Source organism: Aythya marila, assembly GCF_965140915.1.
Source record: "Aythya marila genome assembly, chromosome: 1".
Classification (NCBI taxonomy): domain Eukaryota; kingdom Metazoa; phylum Chordata; class Aves; order Anseriformes; family Anatidae; genus Aythya; species Aythya marila.
In genome coordinates, this window is record NC_139042.1 from 109,625,097 (window position 1) to 109,647,385 (window position 22,289).

Consider the following 22,289-nt stretch of genomic DNA (forward strand, 5'->3'; position numbering starts at 1 on the left):
CGAGAAGACGGCGACCCCGCAGCAGCCCGTCCATCCCACCTCGGACATCCCGGGGCCCACAGGGGCCGCCCGGCGGGTGCGGGAAGCCCAGGATCCGCGGGTGGAGCCGCGCCGAAGCCCACAGCCCACAGCCCGTTGCCCTCCCCTGGAGGCGGCGCCGGCTCCGCTCGGCTCCGCTCGGCTCCGCTCCTCCCCGCGGCTCTCCGCGGAGCCGCCTCCCGCAGCGCTCTGGGGCCGGGCAGCGGGAGAGGAGCTGTCGGGGCGGCGCCCAAGCACAGCCGGTAGAGTTTGCCCGACCGCCGGCTGCCTCCTCCCCTTCCCTCCCCTCCCCTCTTCGTGGTTTTGAATTTTTTTTTTTTTTTTTTTTTCTTCGCCTTTTTGGCGAGGGGGGAACTGACGCTGCTGCTTCGCGCTCCGCGGCGCCGGAGTGGATGCGCATGGACCGGTCCTCTGGAAACGGCTCCCAGCGTTTCCCTCCCCCAAAAAAATCCCAGCCACACCAACCCACCCAGTTGGATGTTTGAAACGGTAAATCTGGCTAACTTTTCATTATCTCGCTTGCTGTGTTCTTATACATGTAGATATTTATGGCTTATCTGGCTTCTTTTTGTTGTCCTTTGGTATTCAGTAATTAGCTTCTCTTGTACTGTTGGAGAACTTGAAACGTTGGGGTTTCTAACAGAGCAGGACTCAGTTTCTGCTTTATCATAAAGTTGGACTGAGGATGGAAACCTTCCCAGTTCATACCAGCCTTGCACATACATTTACTTGTTTTATTAACCTGAACGTAGATGAGATTTCATGTGACAGCATTCTTTTGACTTTGCTTTTCCTTAGCTTAATTTTTACTGATGCTAAGACAATATAGATATGTGTATGCTATACACATGCAGTCCTGTATGCAGATTGATTTTGTTTGCTGGCATTCACGTCCAAGTAGGCTATGAATCTTTTTAGTTTATAATGTCAACATGTGAACTCTCATCTGTTTTCATCTTAATTTAACTTGTAGATCCTGCCAAGACAAGGTCACCCAAAGCAAATCAAGTGGTACTTCTCCCTATAATTATTTAAGTGATCAAAACATGCTATGAGTTGTACAGTTAGTATGATTTGTATAGCTTCTTAATCCAGTAGGCTTTTGTTTGAGAGAGAATTAATTTTATATATGTTAATTACATACATTAATAAAGTTGGATGCTTTATGACACCGGGCAACCCCAGGTTTTCTGCACATTATAAAATACAACTTTCGGAGATTATATGTCGTTGCTTTGTGAGATATAATAATTTCATGTATATTTATGCTTTCTACTATTAGATATTCTTGTTCTTGGAGCAGTAATCCAGCAGACGTTTACATGAGGAAAATAGAAATGAGAGGTTATTAAAAAAAAATGTTACTATATACATGGAAAAGAGACTCTCTTATTCTCATAAAATAGGGAAAAATAAGAGTAACAGTTTCATAGCTGATAAATATGACTGACCTGAACTTATCTCTACAATATGAGCTAAACTTCCATGTTTAAACTCAGAAAAAAAGCTCAGTTTAGCATAGACTCTGTAGCTCTTCATCGATCTTGTTTCTTTGCTTCCTGAGAAGTCATTTATGTATTGATCTACGTACCTGTGTATACAGGTACATACGCTACTGTACAAGCACATGTACCAATCTGATAGCAGTCAAGCACAAGATTTTGTTATTCCAGTTTTTTGAGCCACAGAAGTCTACAACCAATGGTAAGGAAAGGCAGAAGGAGAGATTTACAACACTTAATCTTGGGCACTTATTTTAGGGACCTTAGCTTGAGGACAAGTCTCAGTAGTCAAAGAAGAGAAAGAGGATCCCACGCACCCTTCAACATGCATAGCATTTGTTTCTGCTCTAAACCGTTGCTTGCTGTCATTACAATTATATTTGAATTAATCTTCCAAAAACTTATGTCCATCTATCATTTATCTTGTTATTGCTGAAAACAGGATAGAATGTAAGTTAGTTGTTTATCTCCAGATTGCTAAATATTAAGAGCTGTTGACCCAAGAAACAAATCTTCTGCAAAGTTTGTATTTTTTCCCAAACCTGTGTGCTGCTACGTGCTGACACCAGACACTAACTTCCTGCCGTGTTGCATTAAGGAGGAATTGGAAAGCAGGGAACACAGTTTCTTATGCACATAGGAGATGAATGTTTAAGTGACTGGCCAACAATGCTGTTCAGAGCATTAGTAACTCCAGAGAATGTTACTGTCTGAATACTGCAAAGAGTACAGCATTGACCTTTACATCAGGTTGCTTTAAGGTACTGTAAGCACACTGTTCTTCGTACCCCAGCCTATGCCTCTTCACAATTATCAACCACTCATGGGCAAGACAGCACCTTCTATCTTTGGCATGTCATAAATATCTGAAAGTTTCCTCATTTTCATCATGGAGAGTGAAGCATTTGTAGAGTCAACGAAGGGAAAAAAAGTAATGAACCACAAACCATTGTGAAATTTTAATACAACAAAAATAGATTCTTAGGTAAGTCTGAAGTTCTGCTTTCTTGAGGAAAAAATATTTAAGTTTCTGTTGCTTTAATTTTTCCACACAGGTTTTTGCTTCTGTCTCTCACTGGCTTCAGTGAAACCTGCAAATATTCAAGTCCAGGCTTCCTCCTCCTTCCTTCCTTCCCTTCTGCAAGCTCCAAATTACCTGTGTTGTGTTGCACTTTTTTTCATCCAGACAGCAAATGAAAGGGCTAACCAAACACACACGGGCAGGAGGCACTCATTGCTTGCAGTTTGACTTCCCAATACTGAGATTCCTCTTGAGCTGGGGTTACAGACACACACAAGAAGGCTCATACTGCACATGACATCTCTCAGATGCTAAGTGCTTTTTGTGCCAGTTCCGTATCTGAGAATGACATACCACTATTTTAGTGTTTAAGAAATAAGTCATTAAAATTTAGATCCCTTTTGTAACCTACTGTGCTAGGTGCACAGCTGCTAGAAGTATAACTGAGGGTATTGGATCTGGAAGAGTAGATTTTTTTTTGCCCCAAGTTATTCATTGGAAAAACGGGTATGACCTGCCAGATTCAGTGGCTTGCCCCTATTACTAGCCCTTCTCACAGAAACAGTGGAAAAAAATTTTGTAGCTTCAGAATGAAAGAAACACTGACTTTAGTCAGCTTTAGTATTTTAAACAATTTTTTATGCCTTTGTATTTTATATGACCAAACTCTATGTGTGAGTGTCCATTTAACCTGTGAGATAACTACAGAAATTGTTGGAGACAACTTGTACTATAGCATCCTAAGTGATTAATGTTAGGTACACAATATAATATTTTCACTATTTGATGGGTTGTATCTGTCGGCTTTTAATGTTGGTGGTTTTGTGGTTTTATTTTTTGTTTTGTTTTGTTTTAATTAGTGTTGCATTTATTTTGCCTGCAGGATTTCTCTGTAGTTTCTGATCACAAACAAAGGTTACAGACTCTCTAATTCAAGCTTGAACTATTATAGCGTTTTTATACGAATGTTCATTTACTTTGTCATGGCGTTTAGCAAGAAGGATCTATCAATGTGATTCATTATTCTGCATCTATTGTGTGAAGTTATTCTATCAAAAACTTGTCCCTTGGTTATATTTTTTTGCAAACTAATTATACGTTAAACATAATATTGCCCTCTACTTCTACATTATGTTTCTGATTGCAATAAAGTTTCCAACTGTATGAGTTTCAATACAAGAACAAAACATTTTTTTCAGTTGACATTTGATGTCCACGGTGGGAAAGGTTGTACAAGGCAGCTGCTCCTGGCAGAAAAGCAAGTTCTTCAGTATGTATACTTTACATTTTAATTAAAACCAGGACATACTTCAGAAAATATTGGGAATGTGTCTCATACGTCTTTAATTTCAAGCATTACTTTCATGATGGTCCTTCTTACAAATTAGTGATGGAGTACAAGAATAGAATTGTTTGTCATTTCCTTCACACTTTCTTCATGTCATCAGTTTTCCTTCAGTTCATGGAGGAAGAAAATACAAAAGAGTACAGAAAACTACACAGACCAAGATGCTCTAAGAACTAATTACTTTTGAGTTCCCCTTGCCTATAGAAGAAGGGTATGATATCATAATCTGGAAGGCTTACCCAGAAGTGGAAGAGATATAAACCTAGGTTTGACTCTTACAGATGTGCATCTCTGTGTGCATTTGCAGTTTCTCTGCCAGGGAAGAGGCAGGGAGCCTGAGACTGGGTAGTTAGCTTTATATATCAAATATGGCTTGTTCACATGTACTGGCTTCATCAACAAATGAGAGGATTTCTATAAAGCACGAGCTGTGATTTTGTCTATTAGAAGAAAAAAAAATATCTACATCAGCATTCAAACAAGTAGCCTTCTTGAATATATTCTTGAATACATAAGTAGTGCTTTTTAATGACAAAATGCAAGCTGGACTTTGAAAGTTTGTTGTTTTTGTTGTTGTTGTTGTTTTTGTTGTTTGTTTTGTTGTTTGTTTGGTTTTTTTTTGAGGGTTCATCACAACAAAGAAGCAGCCATCCCAATTAAAGTTTTGGATTATCACTCCCTAGAAACAGTCTGCTGAGAGTAATTCACTGCATTTTGGTAAAACCATAACTTCATTATGTTTAGTAAGTGTGCAAGTGTTTCAGGCTTTGACTGAACTGGTTTTTAGTTGGTAATGGAAAATACAAAGGTTTGTTGACAAAACATACAAGCATGAATTAGCAAGTCAGCTGGCCCACTAGCAAACACAGCCATTATGCCTTTGGAGCTAAACAAGTGAAAAATCAGTCTCCACCACAAGGAATATTTCATTGCATACAGAGCTTAATCTCTCAGGACTGTTGCTATGAGGTACGAAGGTGATCCAGCTACCTGCTTGTGTATATGTATGTTATATATATGCATACTGATACAAACACACACACCAACTTCATAGAGGCCAAGTACAAAACCCATAAAAATGAGTAACATTTGTGATGAATTATGAAGGAACATTAGGAGCATGATCAGTTGGAAAGAGAGGAGAACAGAAAGGAGAACTAAGAGAACCACAGAAAGGTCAGTCGCATTATGTAAATTTTAGACAGATTAGGTGAGAAGGACTGAACTGGCTTACTTAACCTAGAAAAGTTATTTATTGTGCAACAATGAAGTGATTACAATTTGATGGATGTTTTATGATAAAGCAAAACCAGGAATTCCTCCAAAGGATACTTTGTGCCTATCGAAGTGTGGCTGCATTGCATTTGGCAGCTTCCCTTGGCTTGAGTAGAACATCCTATCTCTGCAGCTATAAATCACAATCAAAACTATAATAAATTTTAGAGACTTTTGACCTTCAAAATAGAATTTATGAGTCTTTAACTACTGTACGTGTAACTACATAGTCACATCTGCAATAACAATTCTGGACAAATAGACAACAGTCAAATACCCTTTCTCTCTGTTTTTTTTTTTTCCCCTCACAGTAATGGAATCAAAAGTTAATTTTAACCAGATTTCATTCCTTTTGCCCACAGTAACACTTGCTTCCTAGAGCTGTCTGTAGTTAGCTCCTATAGCAGCATAATGATGAGAGCAGAATGGTTGGCTTGGGCCTTTTCATGGACAGAAATTCTGAATGTTCTCTGATTATTACTTCCTTTCTCTGATGGAGAACAGAGGAGCTCAGTGAATCACTCTTAGGGTCAGCACAATAGTGTGATTTCAGCATCACATTGCATTTTCTCTCTTCCCTCCTCCTCCCAGCCTCACCATCTTTCTTACCTGACAGCAGCTAGATTTCAGGCAGACCATACTCTCCTTGTCCTCAGCTATCTGTTTCCTGGTCTTTTGAATTCCTGGACTGCTTCTGATTGCACTTGCATGAAATGCTCTGACACTGCCCTGACTGAAAAACGTTCACTGTGGGCAGCAGTAGTTATTGTGGCTGTTGTTTTTCCCCTAGTTGGGAAATCAGTGTGCATAATACTTGTAGTAGTATATGTAGTATGCTGTAATATATGAGAAACAAACATTTTCCAGATGAATAGAAGGTGCAGATGATTTCTTTATATCATAACCACATTCATTAGTCTCTAGATACAGAGTTGGGCCATAATTTGGTCTTTTGCTGAAGAATAGTTGATCTTCCATATGGAAGAAAAGGAAAGCATTACCTTTTTTTTTTTTTACCTGGCATAAACCCTCTTGATTAGGTAGTATTAAATCTATTCAGCTCATTCATACTAAGAATAACACTATCTATTAAGTTTAATGTGGGAAAAAAAGAAAAAAAACAAACAAAGTAACTACCAGTATTCAGCCTCTTATCCTTAGTGTTGTGCTAGATTATAAAAGATCAGCATGGCTTGGCCAAGCCAGTCTATTAGTGATGGAGCCCACAGAATTTCCTAGCTCACTACTGGTCACTGAGCAAGAAGAGAAGGGAGAGCTCTGAAACCAAAACAGAGAACTCAAATGGAGACATCTATTATTAACACATGATGTTTGGAAGATATTTCAGGCTGTGGTTTGTTGGCCTCTCAACAACCACCAGAGAACCTAGGCAAATTTGGACCACATCCAGTATTGTTTAGAGACACAGCCCAGCCAGTTATCATAATATATGCCTCCAGCTGTTGTTATATTAAATCCTAGTAATTATGGAACAAACTTCTAACTTGCCACAGACACAAAGCAATACATATGGCTTGGGTGAAAATATTAGAAGGGGTGTGTACCACTGGCTGGAAAACTTTACTTAGAAAATAGGTCTTAATAATTCATTATTACAACTACTGTCAAATTGCAAGGCATGTACCACTTGTGGTTGACCAGAAGACTCTCCTGGGTGCCATGTAATGTTTTAATTAAAAATTTAATAATACTTAGCATTTAATTATTCATTAACATTTTAGCAGAGGGAATAACTTGTACACTTGGTAAGTGTGCAGGTGATATCAGGTTGAGGAGGAATGCAAATAAGTTGAACAATGGAATTGGAATTTAAAGTTTTTATAAGAAATGTAGCTCAAAAGAATGCATATCAAAGATGTTCTTGGACATGAACAACCAAGAGGGTGAACGGAAGATCAGAAATAACTGACCAGTCAGAGACATTCGTGCCAACATACATCAACAACATCACAGGGCTGACTTATGTCCAGATGATATAATCAGCAGATAGTTTTTGAAAAATTGCTACACGGCCATCCACATCCAGAATTTAGGCATGTGAGGAACAGTGAGAGGAGGGCTTATCTGCAATGGGAGTGTGCAGGGAGCCAAGGTGACCCCTGCACAGGTGCTGCCTCAACCAAGGAGACACAGGCCCATGGGGTCTAGGCAGAGAGAACCAGGGAATGATAACAGGGTCCAGTGACAGTCCAGATGTCGTGAGGGGATGAACCAAGGCCAGGGACCATGCACCCAGGGAGGACAGCCAGGAGCAGACAATGATACTGACATTTTTCAGTGACATTGAAAAAATCCAAACACACCAGATAAAACATACAAATAATACAATTATCTGCTCAAGAAAATAGCGAAGTCAAACTTTAGGAGTCTAATATCATTTAGGTCTCTGTAAAAGCTGCATTTAAGGCAGCTGATATCTTTCTTAGGGAAATGACTTACATTCTGTCCTCTCTAACACTTGTATCTACATAAACAATCTTCTATATTGGGCTTGCCCAACATAATGGCATCATTACCATCTCCTCTGTACAAAGAATTTTTACATTAGGGTTATAAAATAAACTCATTCTCACTCTGCCTTTCACTGAAGGCTTTTGATTTTTTTTTTTTTCTTCCAGCTAACCCTCACTCTTCTCAAGGACTGTATTGCAGGACTTATTATGAAATTACCTGAAGACTGACAGTTGCCAGTGGCAAAAAAGGCCCCTGCTGTTTTGGGAAAGATGAAATGTATGCTTCCTTTCATCTAGACTAAAAGCCTAGGGTGGCTGTTTTTTGCTGGTTTTGTTTCTGTTGTTGCTGTTGCTGTGTGTTTTTTTATTTTTGTTTTTTAGTTAATATTTTAGGATGCTTATGTTTAGAATAAAGAACTTTCTATTACTAATGAGGACCTGTGGGTATGTCTACACTGTCACTTCGCTGATTTGTTCTTAAGTCCCTATTTTCTAATCATCCAAACTGCATCAATGTTAATTTCTTCCTGAAATGTTTTGGAGCAAACCACCAGTTCCATCTAAGACAAAAGGCAGGTAGGAATCTGGAACTTACTTGCTGAGGAGACCATTTCAAATAAGCACAACAGCTGAGACCATACCAGATTTGGATCTTTCTGTCCCACATAATTTTCTCCAGTGCATTTCCAGCAGACCTACCCTCAATGGCTCACAAACCCTGTTGCTGTATCTACAAACATGCAAACTATCTCCCCCTTAGTATTATGCTATTATTTAATCTCATTGAGTCACAGAGACCTTTGTTAGGTGCCTTGAAGTGTGAGCACAGCTGCTCCCACTGCACTAAATGGGGATTAACATGTATTGTGGGCACAAGGTACACTGTGACTCTTGGGCTAGGGAGCAGGGAACTCCCAGCAGTACAGACATTTGTTTCTGGTTTAGATATTCTTGGTAGAGGCTTTTTTTTTTTTTTTTTTTGCATTTCAATTTTCTACAATGGCCTAGTGACACCAAGTTTTCTCCTGGGGGAAAGTAGACAAAGCTCTCTTCACTAGGGCCAGCCAGTTACTGAGAGACTGATGACAAAATGAAGAAGTAAGATGAGCAGTCTAAGATGCCTCCATTAGATTTTGGCATAAAAGTCAATGGCAATTTGAACCATCTGTAAAGGTAGATTTGAACTAGAAAATAGACCTATTTTTGTATGTAGCTACTAAGGAAAGACAAGGAAAGAGAGACGGAGCACAGAATCTGCTACTGGCAGCAGGTATCATTATGTGGTAGACTTTCCAAATCCCATAGTAAGAGCAAAGAATGGGAGCTTTACGAAAGCTGACACTTTTCTAGAAAATGAGTTGCACTCTGGTGAAGCAATTGCACTGTCCTTAGTGAACAAGTCTGAGCTCTGTGTACATGATACTGTGACAGGAATTTATATATTTGTTGTTAAATTCTTAATCCACCGTAACCATCTAAAAAAAAAAAAAAAAAAGGTCATCTACTTATTTATGTGATATTTCATCAGTGGCTCTGTGTGTATATCTTGTTTAAGATGACCCGTTAAGCTGTCATCCATAGCTGTTGGATATGTAATAGATAACACCATCAGGAAAAGCAAGTGTTAAAATGGAAACTAGCTTTACTTGCTTTCATAAATATTTGTCTGCCTTTCCGGTACCTTGCAGGTTGGCCAACACAAACTCGCATAGAGTGAAGGTTTACCTTGATGGCATTCCTTAATTATCTCTCTTTAGTGCACTTGTGTGTCATTTCCCTACTCTCAGGTAACAAGTAAAGTTTGCTGTTCATTAGCCTCATCCTTGATCTTGCAGTGAAACCATTTACTGGCTCTCCTGGCAGTTTTTTAGGCTAGTGACACACATCTTTTGTTATATGTAGCTTCATCTAAGAAATAAGCAGACCACATTTAATCATTTTAGTCACTTCAAACTACTAAATCTCTCTAATAAAGGGGGGGGGGGAAGGAAGGAAGGATGCATAATAGCTGGACTGAATCTTCACCTGCTTTTAATATAAAAGTACCAGAAAAGTGTGTAAAATATGAATGAAGAAAACCAGATGTTAAACATAGTAAGATTTGCTGTGTATTTTATTATTTTTTTTTTTTTAAGATATCATCCTTCATAATCAGCTACTGTCTCAATGGTGCACATCACTGGTTACATTAAAGATTTCTGTCTAAAGCACGATGTTTAATCTCAGAAAAACAGTCATTAATTTCTAATTTTGAAAGTTAGGGGAAAAGTTAGAAAAAGCATATCAATCATTAATGACAACTAGCAAAATTCTGAATGTAACAACTGAGTCTTTAAAAAGAAAAGACAAAAACACAGCTTGCACATTTTCAGGGCTATATAATACAGCATCCTGCTGTGAGCTGTACTTCTGAATATTTAAACACAGTTTCTTCCTTGGGTACTGGTGGGAAAAGGGGAGAAAGCATAAGAAAAAGGCTAGGTTATAAAACCAAAGAGGGTGAGAAGAAAGAAGAGTGGGAGGAGCTGTCACTCATGAGAGCAGCCCTCAAACTCCATTGACTAGGTAAGAGTATTTTGTTGAGGTACAAAATGTGAAATGTGCATTGGCAAAAATAGAAAAATTAAAATGTTAACTGAGGGACACTAAACCAAAGACTTAAACTATGCAGTTTTGAAAACACCCTTCCCTTCCACATCTAATCATTTCTTGTCTGATTGTGATTTTTTCTGTTTGTTTCTTGCTTTATCACTGGTTGGTAGTGTGCTCCTGCACCCAGCCAGAGACAAAGACCACTTGTATGTCTGGCAGAGTGGAGGGGTGGAAATGGCTGCAGCAACCCATGTACCAACATTTCAAGGGGATTTGACTATCTCTACACATAAGATAAGGGCAAAATATCTGTAGGATCTCTCTATCTATCTAAGGAAGAGATGCCATTCAAAGAGTCCTGGACAGGCTGGAGAAGTGAGTACTGCGTCCAGGCCTGGGGCTCCAGTGGAAGAAAGAGTTAGAGCGAGTCCAGAGGAGGGCCACAGAGGTCTGGAGCACCTCTTCTATGAAGAAAGGCTGAGAGAGCTAGGGATGTGCAGCCTGGAGAAGTCTCCAGGAAGACCTCATTGCAACCTTTCAATACTTAAAGGGGTCTTATAAAAAAAGATGGATAAGGACTCCTTACTCAGGTAGATTATGATAGGACAAGGGGGAATGATCTTAAACTAAAAGAGCATAGATTTAAACTAGACATTAGGAGGAAAGTCTTCACTGTAAGGGTTGTAAGGCACTGGAAGAGGCTGCCAAGAGAAGCTGTGGATGCCCCATCCCTGGAGGTGTTCAAGGCCAGGCTGGATGGGGTCTTGGCCAGCTTGATCTAGTTGGTGGCATCCCTGCCCATGGCAGGGGGTTGGAGTTAAACGATCTTTAATGTCCTTTCCAACCCAAGCCATTCTATGATTCTACGAACTCCACTGTTAAACTAGAGCATGTCCCAGCCCATGGCAGTGAGGAACTGTAGGGCTAGATGGTGAAACAAGGACAACATTACTTATTTTTTCTTTAATGATATATAAATACTTTTTTTTTTTTTTTTAGTCTCTGCTTTGCCAAGAATTCAAAGACTAGCCTTGTGGTTAAAACTATTAGGTCTGTGTGTTTGTGAGGGAAACTTAAAGAGAGATCACATGAAACATAGAAGACTCAAAAGAGAAGTAAAACCACTGAAGCTGCCTGGATTTGCTCATAGGCTTTAACCACAGGCAGGAGAGAACGATGCTAGGGCAGCAGACTGCAATGGACAAGGATCTTCTTTGCTTACAATGATGTTCTGTTAAATCAGAGTTGCTGCAAGGAGCCAGAGCACACACAATCAAGGTAAGCAGCTGCTGGAAAGAGAAGACATCTCCAGGAACTGCAAATCCAACACATTAGGGCTCTGCCTGAATCATCCTCTTTGTCCGAGCCATTTCCACAGTGAGAGCAACCTAGACTGTCACCCCTGTGGCAGCAGAATTCATTTCTGCCTTCTTTGCTTAGAAGATTTGACCTGGCTGAGTGTATTCTTTTCAGTTTCTCCCACTTTTTCAGCACAAGTAATAAGGTGATTACATGTAGCATGGTAATAGCAAGTAACTATATGGCAGCACTACTCTGTGAATGCAGCTCCATGGTGTGTCAAGTCTTAAGCTTTACAAGGAAAAAATGTTTACTTTTACTTCTTCAGTAAAATAGCTGGGCCATTTTGTAGTGCACTGTACTAGGATTTTGACAGGGTAGAGAAAGAGCTTAGCTTTTGATTTAATCATCTTACCTCAAGCTTGGAGACTTTTTTTCAAAAAAGGCAGGCTTCCGTTTTTCAGAAATAAATCATGTAGCCTCAGCTGAGCCTCCCAAGGGAAGAACATGTCTCAGCCCAAGCAGCCTCTCTGGTTTCAGTGTCCATGCAGCAGTACCAGGAGCCCATTCTGTTATGGAGAAAATAACAGAATTTTGGGTGTGTACATATACTTCTTAGACATAAGGATATTTCTTTTTACAGAACCATATTATTTCTGATAAATAACACATTATACTGAATGTTTCAGTAAAGGTATTTGTAAGGGTCTTTTTTTTTTTTTTTTAAAGCTTTTAAAATGTTTTTGCTCAGCATTAATACATCTGCTCTTTTGCATTGCCTACTCTGTTGCTAGTGCATCCCACTGTCACCCTTCCCACGGGAGGTCTTTTCAGCTCTTGGACCATCATATCTGCTTACATTAAGGTTGATAATTGGAGCAAAAACTTGTGGAAGTCTGGGCATCATTATGAAAATTATGCCCTGTAATGCTGTGATTTCATATACTGAAGGGAGCTTAAGTTATTTAAGAATCTCCAGGCTTATTTACCGATATTTGTATTTTAAAGAAATATTTATGGTAGGTGAAAAGGTGAAGTTCTGCTAAATTAAGCAAAAAGTCAAAGCAAAACAAACAAAACAACCACAAACCATTTTTAAATGGCTATACATTAAACTACGGACTACAAATGTTGGTTGTTGTTGAGTGTTTTTTTTGTTTTGTTTTATTTGTTTGTTTTTTTGTTTTTCTGCTGATAGCATGAGCAAAAATAGACCAAATTCAGGTATTCTGAAAATCAAAGAAATAGCTCTATGGAAGACTTACCTCTTAAATGCTTTGTTATAGAATGCTAAAAAAAAAAATAGAGAAAATACATAAAATACAGTTAAACTAAGAATGGAAAGGAAATGATGCCAAGGGGGAAGGGAATTTGTCGCCTTTTTCTCTTTTTGGAGAATGGGTGCAAACTTGCAATGAAGTCAAGATTCATGCAGGAAACATGAGCCCTCTCACAACTCTACTGTATTTTCTTCATGGCAGTTCTGAATTTATCTCTGACATTTAAAGGTATATTGTACTGTTGTGGAGAGCTTTTCAGAGCTTTTTTTTTTTTTTTTTTTTTAAGAAGGAAAGTTGGTTTTGATTACCTTGTGTTTGTCATGGATGTATCACAAACTTTCCAGCATCTTTCTACTCTGACACTAAGATTTATATTCTCCATTGAACAGTTTAAATAATATATAAACTTGTAGCATAAAAAAAGTCCAGCATGATACATTAAGGGAGAGCACTCTTGTTCCCCGTACTGTTTTCAGTGACTTAATATCTGTATTGCTCTGTGAACACAGAAGATCCCCCCTCCCAAAAAAAAAAAAAAAAAAAAAAAGTTTACCCAGAGGTACCTGCATTCATGTTCTGAAGAACTAACATTGAAGAACAACTGTAACCGATGAAGCTGAGGAAATGATATTTGTGGTGAACCCTGTATTTGCTGAAACACTACAATTTAAATTGGTAAAATTGTTTCTGAATACATCCAAGTAGTTTTGCCAGGAGGAAAAAAAAAAAAAAAAAAAAAAAAAAAACACTTTGGGAAAAACAAACAAACATTTTTGAGCATGGAGACTTTTTTTTAAAAAAAAACTTTTTTTTTTTCTAACAGTTTTGATACAGCAAATAAGATAGTTACAAAAGGATGGCAGTGTTTCTGTTTTCCTAATAATTCAGCAATTGGAGAGCACATTTCAGGTGCAGCTTCTTGCTCTTTGGGGGATTATCTTCTCGCAGCCTCCAGTAGAAGGCTCTATCCTCACATACAGCAGAGGAGGACACTGCACCTTGGCTCTCCTGTTCTTGCTGTTCTCAGACAGACTGGGAGCCATGCAACAGCATCAGAAATGGCTCTCTAGGCATCTTTCTATGGCACTCTTTAAGGTTTCTGTGTTCTGGTTCAAAGGACATTTTTCCCCATGTAAGAAGGAGGACTGAAATGGGCTTTGGCTGTCAGTGGAAAGGTAGAAGAAACCAGCACTGTGTGTTAGGTGAGCAGACACCCAAGCTTGGAGCTGCTTTACCTTTCCCCAGCACAGGCAGAGCTGACCTCTGCTGGAGTAAAAGTGAATGATAAAAGAAAATCAAGACATGCAACATCCAACATTAATGGATTTATGTCCAAATGAAGATAAAAACATATTTTTGGCAATTTAGAAAAAAAAAAAAATCTAATACTCATTCTGCAGAAAATCCCATTCAATTAATCTTTCTCAGAGCCTATTTATGAAGACTATCTGATGCAACACATGAAAACCAGGGAAAAAACAATACACTGCAATCTCAGTTTCTGTGCTGCAACCTTGTAAATCACTTGCAAGAATGGCCTGTATCTGCTGTATTTGGACATATCCTGAGACATGGATGGAGAAAGAGGAGAATCAGTCCTGATTCTCTTTAGCAAGTGCTTTCTGTTATGAATTCACACTGAGGTGATGCTCTTCCATAAAGGACTGCTCTCACCCAGTTTTCACTGGTTGTATCACCACAGTTGTAAGATGGAAGAATGGCCGTTCATTTTTTATTTATTTATTTTTAATTCAGAGAGAGTGGTAGACTGCTGACTATGGTCAAAGCCAGGGATGATATGGTAGATCAGGGAGCTCATCTTTCTAAGTGATATGGCAATGACAGTGACTTCTCAGGAATGTGTCGAGTCTAAACTGGTGACCTCGACACTAACAGTTACCAAATGCACTGCAACATTAATGTCAGCTTGCAACAACCAAAGGGGACTTCATCTGGTGGTTTAGAAATTGTTCATCTCTGTCTCAGTCAGAAAATTCATAAAAACAAGCTTTATTTCTCCAATACTGGAGAAATATTGGAAGAAAAAAAAAAAAAAAAAAAGATTTAAATGGAATTAAAAAGCAGAAAGATGAGACAGTATATAACATTTTTCTGACCTGGATGCAGTTATCTGCCAAAATCTAACTTCCAGCGCCTGTAAAAGAGGTTTGTAAGCACAAAAGAGAATGAGGGAAAAAGTACATTTATATTTTCTTCTTTTTTTTTTCTTTTTCTTTTTCTTTAATAAAACTGTAAGGCACCATGCTCGAAGTGGCACAGGAATCTAGATAGTTCCATGCTGTTGCACTGAATTTCAAAGTTAAAGGCAGACTGGCAGAGAGATTTGTTGAAAGTACGTGTAGGCTGAAACACCATCTACGCAGGAAGGAACACTGTAAGCATCAGCAGCTGATTTATTTCATCAGAACTGAGTTCACTTATAAATGTGATTCTGACTTTTTCTGCCAATTCTTTTCATAAAAGCAATACGTATTCTAGGTGTCACAAACTCTTGTGTATCCTTTTCCAAGCGAATTACTTTTGCAATGTCATTGTTTTGTGATGTCTTTTCTGCTAATCTGATGTGTAGCACACCTGTGACTAACTGATTTTTACTTTCATTTTTTATTGAGACAATACTGTGCAGACTTTTTTTTGACAGTAACCTGACATAAAGCTTTGTCTGCTGAACCCAAGCAAATTTACCTGCTGGAAATTCATGCATTTAACCTAGAAAGTCATGGATCATTTGATGAATGATAAAATTACATGGTCAACCTGAAAAGTAAACCATTTATATTGAAAAATAAATAAATAAATAAATAAATAAAAGTTTGCTCTTGTACAGCTCTAACTATGACTCACTGACCCAAGAACTCAAAGCATTACAGGGATATTAAGAACATAAAAACAAATATTTTAATAAACTGAAGTAATTAAAGAAGACAGGAAATACAGACTTGTTTGTCCATCTGAAACAGAAAGCCTTTCTGTGCTAATGAGAACAGATCATACCCCTCTCATTCCATTACAAATTTCTTGGACCAACACCTGTCAAGAAAACGTTATCACTGCATGCATTTCCTTTTAAAGAGTTGCAGGAATCAATGAATGTAAGGATCAAGAAGTACTGCTCTTGCCTTCCGTAAGAAAAACATTTGGTGCCCTGTCTCCTTTCTTCAGACTCTCTTCTTTCTGCCTTCAACAGTCACCAACTCTGAAAGAGGGCACAGATACCTCCCTCCCAGGGCATAAAAAGTCCTCTGTATTGAGGGTGAAGAAGGGGGAGGAAAGGGGCAAAAATACACCATTCTTCATACCTTCGACTCCTTCCAAACCTACCCTGAAAGTGAGGATCAGTGTTCCTCTGTAGGGAAGGGAACCACATGCATCTGTCCTCACCACTCTCATTTGATGCCTCTAAGAGCAAGCAGTGTCACATCTAGCTTTCAGACCAGAGCATCTGCAGGAGAGCATCTCATTTGTTGCAGTAAACTGGCTTAGATTCAATCCAATTTAGATTGAAGTGATGATAATGTGCTGTAGGAAGGAACTAAGAAGGTAATTCAGAAGGTGTTTCTGCCTGTTGGAAGGTTATCCAGATAGTTACTCTTACTATTTTTTTGCAATTTAAATTCCCAGTTACTTCTAAGCAGTCAGTGAGCAGACCAGTTCGAATCTTTTTATGCATGTGTGCACATGTGCTTTTTTTTTTTTTTTTAAATGCCATTTTACATATATGACTGGAGGAATCAATGGAAAGTAGAAGTGTTCCTATCAGAACCAGGTAAACACACAAACGAATCAATTGAAAAGATAAAAATATTCCCAGTGCAGTCTCTGCTTTTCAAGTTCTTCAGCATGATAACAAGGAGGCTGTAGCACAGACTGTGGCACTGGGCTCTACGTGGGAAGTGATGGTAAAAGCAAAACCTTATCTGAACAGGCTGTCCAACTGTTAACTTCCCAACTCACAGGCACATGCACACAAGCCAGCACCACCATTTTATGCTCACTGCTGACTACAGTGCTACTTGTGAGGAAGTTCTAAGGCAGGAGTCTTGTCTAAGATAACACTTGCATCAGACTGCCTGAGAAGATGCCTCCTTCCTTGCACCATGCTGAGGAAGCCAAGCTAATAGAGGTACAAAAGCTGCTTCTGCATCCTGCAAGAGGACAGCACAAGGGCTGTGAGGGGTCTGCTGATTCTGAAGTTTCCTCCCGTGCCTGGTAATGCTAAATGTTGTACAGCCCCCTTGCCTTGGAGAACATGTTACATACCATCTGTGAGTGGGCTTTAGGCTAGTTCTTCCTCAGCAAGATGGCAGGAGCTGGGCTGTATTGTGGGGCAGTGCCTGGTGGCTGCTCATCTGGAGTGGGGAAACAGAAATAACATTTTTGAGACAGTGGAAATGTTAACAAATTGCAGAAGTTCAGCAAATCACAAAACACAGTGTCAGTTCAGCCTTTACAGAGCATTATCTGGGGACAAAGTACCTGGCTAAAAATCTCACAGAGACTATAACAGAAAAAATCAAGTGACATAAGTCATTAAGAAACAATATCTTCTGGGCAATCAGAACTGAAATCTAGGCTGTTAGCAACTAATTCAGAGCATTTCTGGACATGGTTTATGATTGCTGAAAGAGAGGGTAGCAAGCCACTTTTGTAGCCAAGTTTGTAATACAGTGTCTTGCACTGGGATATGCAGAAAATTATTTCAAGCACATTGGTGTAATGGTCAGTTCTGGAATATCTGATATGCTGAAGTGCAATCAAAAAGCATAAACAGGAATTACAACTTCTCTGAGGAGGGAGGAAGGACAGAGACCATATGAAAGAGCTTTATATCCTGTGGAGAGCCTGAGGCTCCCCCTTCCCACAGCACAGCACAGTCACCTCTGGTCTGTGGCACAGAGGGTTCCAATTTCTTTTAATCCTCTGTTGAAGCATGCATCTTTGGTCTCATTTATTCCCAGTGTCTCACTTCCCCCACCCATAAGGGGAAGTGAGGCACATTCCCAGGGCAGTGGGAAGAAAAATACATAGAACAGTAAAAGGTCCTTGCACTCTGCAATGGGGGGCTACGTGTATACCGCGTAGACTGACAGATCTTCCTGCAATAAACTTCTCTGTGGCTTCTAGCTCAAGGTTACTCAGTCTGCAATCTTGGTACAAGAACAAGCAAACTCACTCAAGTAAGCTGTAAACAAGACATGCAGTTTTGGAGACCTCCACATTAGAGATGTGTCCCTGACTTCACCTGTAGCCAGACATAAGTATAAAGGATAAGAACTGGGGAAAAACAATTCAGTTCTGCAGCTATTCCATCTTGGTAAGGGGACACAAGACATTCACAGTTGATTCTGAAGACCCTTCCAAGGTTTCTATCTTCCCGATATGCAGCAATGCCAACTGACTGCTGACTTTGAATACAGCTTTTCATCACAGAAATGTTGACAGTTTAATTATAGGAGGCCCTGCACAGGTTAGAAGAGCATACAGAGCTTAGTATCGCAACTCCCAACAAGTTCTTTGAGCAGCGAACCTTTTGAAGCTTGCTTTTCTGTTGCTTTTGTTCCTACAACAATTTGCAGTCTTTCTGTTTGCTCATACAGATTCTCTGATGTCTAATAATAGGTTGAATTCATGCTGTGGCCTTTCCATTAACAGGGGCTTGCCTTGTATCTATTTGGCAGCATGTTTTCATGAAGCATATAGGAACTCTTGATCTCTCTGCAAATGTAGTTAAAACCAGGCAATGACTTCTAAGGAACACATGGGGACTGGCAGACAGCATGATCTTGTAAGGACCATTTCCCTAGGAAACTGGATTAAAAGACTGGTGGCTGGTTATGCAGCAGGCTAATTCAACCCTTCTTTTTCTGTCACCAAAGAACAGTGAGATTATTTTTTCTTTAACCCAAGTTAATTAGCAGAATTTAAGTCAGGGAAAGATAACTCCCCAGATTTTTTTGCATTAATAGGGTCTAGAAGAATGACAGCTTTATGTTCTTGTATAACTAGAAAAAAAAAAATGGTTTTAAGTGTCCTTTCTTATTTATTACTGGTGATTTGCTTTATCAGGGATTTCCATGTCATGGTGTCTCCTTTGAAATAATTTCAAAATCATTATTTCTCTAAGGCTGTTTCAAGCAACATCACAGAAACCTCCCATAACCTGTTTTCCCACTGGAACTTTTATCTTTCTTGATTATCAGCTGTGTTCCCATGACAATTCTTGCACTCACACATCCCAGAATTAGCTCCTAACACGTTCCAGCCTGATGGTACATCAAGCCCACTCAGTGCTTTGGAAGCTACATGTACACAGTAGGCTCTGAATATATGGGGGAAAGAAAGGTCTCTAATGTGGGTATTAAGACTTACATTTATGATTGAAAGATGGCAGAAAGGGTGGACAGAAGGGAGTGGAAGTAGTAAAAGACACTCAGGTTTACCTCCAAAAAAAAGTTGGGGGATAGGAAAACATCTATGTAATAAGCATATAGCTTTGGTGAAATGGAACACATGCTTAAAAATGGCTTGTCAACTTCACTTCAGTCAGATGGTAAAGCAAAAAATGAATACATCTGTATTTTGAATTAATTTTCCTGCAGCTTTCCATCATTGAACTCTCAGTTTTCCTGTGAGCTTACTATTTCTGTCAGGTGGCCAGGTGTCATTTCCACTTTAAATGCTGCTGCATAGCTGGATGCATTCCAGTTGCAGATCTACATACCTTTTTCAAGACTGCAACAGTCATCTTAGCCAAAACCTCAGCAAACGCTAGAAGAGCGTACCTTAAAAAAAAAAAAAAAAATTGCTACTTGCCATACATAATGCTATATATATCATCCAGCAGTCCAGCAGGACCAGTAACCAAGAAGGCAGCATCTCGATGTTCTACTACTGCAAGCTAAGTCAAGGACCACTGACAGAAAAACTCAAGGCAGGCTCTGGTTTGGCTCCACCAGTGCTGTTGGTTTGCTGGGAAAGCCACCATTGCTCTCCCACATCTTGTGGCCAGCTCTAATGTTTCTCAGCCAAGGCATGATGAATTCCAGCCAGCATTCCTGGCAGATCTTTATGCCAGAAGTTCTGGCAAACCAAAACTGCCAGCAGAACTTGTTCAGCTTTAATATAGCTACTCAAAGAGCTGCTGACTAACTTTTTCTGCCAGTAGCTGGAGTTCACAGATGAAAGCTGCTCTGCAGCTTCCTAAGTGTGTTTGCTCCCAGCTTGCTCTCAAGAAGCTCTCCAGACTAGAGAAGTAAAGCTCTTCAACTTGTCTCCATCTGAGAACAGCCTACCATCTCACCATCTGTCACAACAGCATTTTCTAACATTTTCTTCTCCCTTTTGGTGCTTCTTACACCTTTCCAAAGTTTGCCCTCTGGCATTATCTGAATGGCACAGCAGTGTCAAGCCATAAGAAACACACCTGGGAACACTTGCATTTATGGAATATCAGAAAGTCTGTTTACTCCCAAGTAATCACCTTATCTCACTCAGTAAGGTGGTACCTCAATGGTTAAAAAAAAAAAAAAAAAAAAAAAAAAAAAAAAAAAGCTTGTAATGCAAGCATAGTTACTAAGATAGCAGGCAATTGCATTTTCTCCTATGAGATAGTACTCTGCTTCACTGTTTGACAATGCTCTGAGCTTTCAGCTGCCTTCAGCTTTTATAAGATATATTATCCAAAGAAAGTAATTTAAAGATGCACAGAAATTTTAAGGTATTCAGTTTGCTTTAATCACAGCCTCAGCACTATTAATGCTTTGATTTCAGAGAAGTTATTGCAGAAGTCTATTTTTGCTATGCAGTTTGTACAAACCTTCAATAATATAAAATTTAAAGTAGAAATAATGCATTCAAGGGCAAGAGTATCTTTCTGAGGGGTTACCTATATTAGTAATATTGTTCTCATTCTGACAGGATCTCTGCCACAATACTAATAAAAACATTACTGCCTATAGCACCAGCTCCCATCACCATTTTAATGAGAGCCTTTTTGTTCCTTGGTGGAAAACCTCACAACAACATCTATCCATCTCCATAGGGATATAGTTGCACAAAGAGGTTCCTAGTTGTTTCTCCACCTCTCTCCAATTTCCCAACAGCCCTTCCACCAATTCAGAGTTGCATGGGCACCCTCCAAGTCTCTGTGCTGGACAAAGGGGTGGCCAACAGCCATGCCCTGCATATCTACAGGCTGAGCCCAGGAGGAGACCATGGGAAGTGGAGAGAGAAAAACATTGCATTATTGTTGCCATAGAGACAGGAATTAGCACAATAACTATTGTGTTGTGTTTTAGAGCTCCCTGGTCTCCAGTTTTAACTCCTTCCCCCAGCTCCACCACCACTTCTGCTCTGTCCCAGCAATATCCCACAACACCTGACATATTTCTGGGTCAGAAACTGGAAATGGAGTGGCAGAATAAGAACACGAAGTCTGGTTAGGGACCAGGAAAAGAAAGTGTGGGAAGGCCTTGTAGAAAGAGGAGATCATAAAGTGTTATAAAACACAGGGACACACAGAACTGGGTTCTGGAGATGGTATGGAAACAGAAGATGGGAAATATTTTAGTATTACACTGTTACCCTCTACCCTTCTTTAGAGGAGCTCTGCCCCTCATGGCAAGCAAAGCAACAGCCTGTACACCACTCGGCGGTATGAACTGGGACTGTCGCTTTCCCTCCCGTATGAAATAGCCTCCCCTTTTTCTTCAGCACTGAGAGGAAAAAAAAAAAAAAATCTTCTAGTAAGCAAATCACATTTTCTTGTGGAAGGAATAAAAAACATCTGTATGAATTTGATAGTTTTAAAGTTTTTCACATCCACTATTTTACTTTCAATTAAATGGTTGGACCATTTCTGATGGGTCTGATGTTCCAGTGCCCTAAAACTTGTACTGTTTATTATGTTTGAGCTGTTGTTGACATAAATTCAACACCCTTCTGTAAAACCACCTATGCTCTAAATATGCAGAAACACTGGAAAAGCATTAAAAGAGAATAATAAAGATTCAGTTCTGAAAACTATGGGGACAAGGAATTTCTGATCCACTAGGCATCACAATTAACTACAGGTGCTGGAGGCAGCTTCACTGGCTGTGTAAAGCATCTCCAAAGATCTTTTGCCTGCCAGTAATGGTGTCTCTTGCTGCCACAGCCATCATGCAAAACCCAGCAAACAAGCCTTGCTCAGCTACCTCCGGCTCTGCATTATGCACCAGCCTTTCTTCTTTCAACCTTCCAAAACCACTCTCCTCTGCAACCACCGGAAGCACAGCTGAAATCTTACTTCACCTAGCAAGTGAAAGACATCATAAAGCAGCAATGCAGAGGATGAAATTTGCTTTCCAGGACAGCATTGGCATGCCTGGCCCTGCCTAGCCAGCCCTGCCAGGGAGCAGGGCTCCCGCCACAGGAAACATGGGCTGTGAAAAGGGCACA

At 39.6% G+C, this 22,289-nt stretch overlaps 1 protein-coding gene across 1 annotated transcript in view; it reads left to right on the forward strand.

The window, feature by feature from the left end:
• The first annotated feature begins 417 nt into the window (after window positions 1-417).
• The window catches only part of HTR1F (5-hydroxytryptamine receptor 1F), a 118,582-nt gene continuing 96,710 nt past the window's right edge, over window positions 418-22,289 (forward strand). The window contains exon 1 of the mRNA XM_082764502.1: window positions 418-528. The gene's annotated coding sequence lies outside the window, so the exon portion shown is untranslated. The remainder of the gene's footprint in view (window positions 529-22,289) is intronic.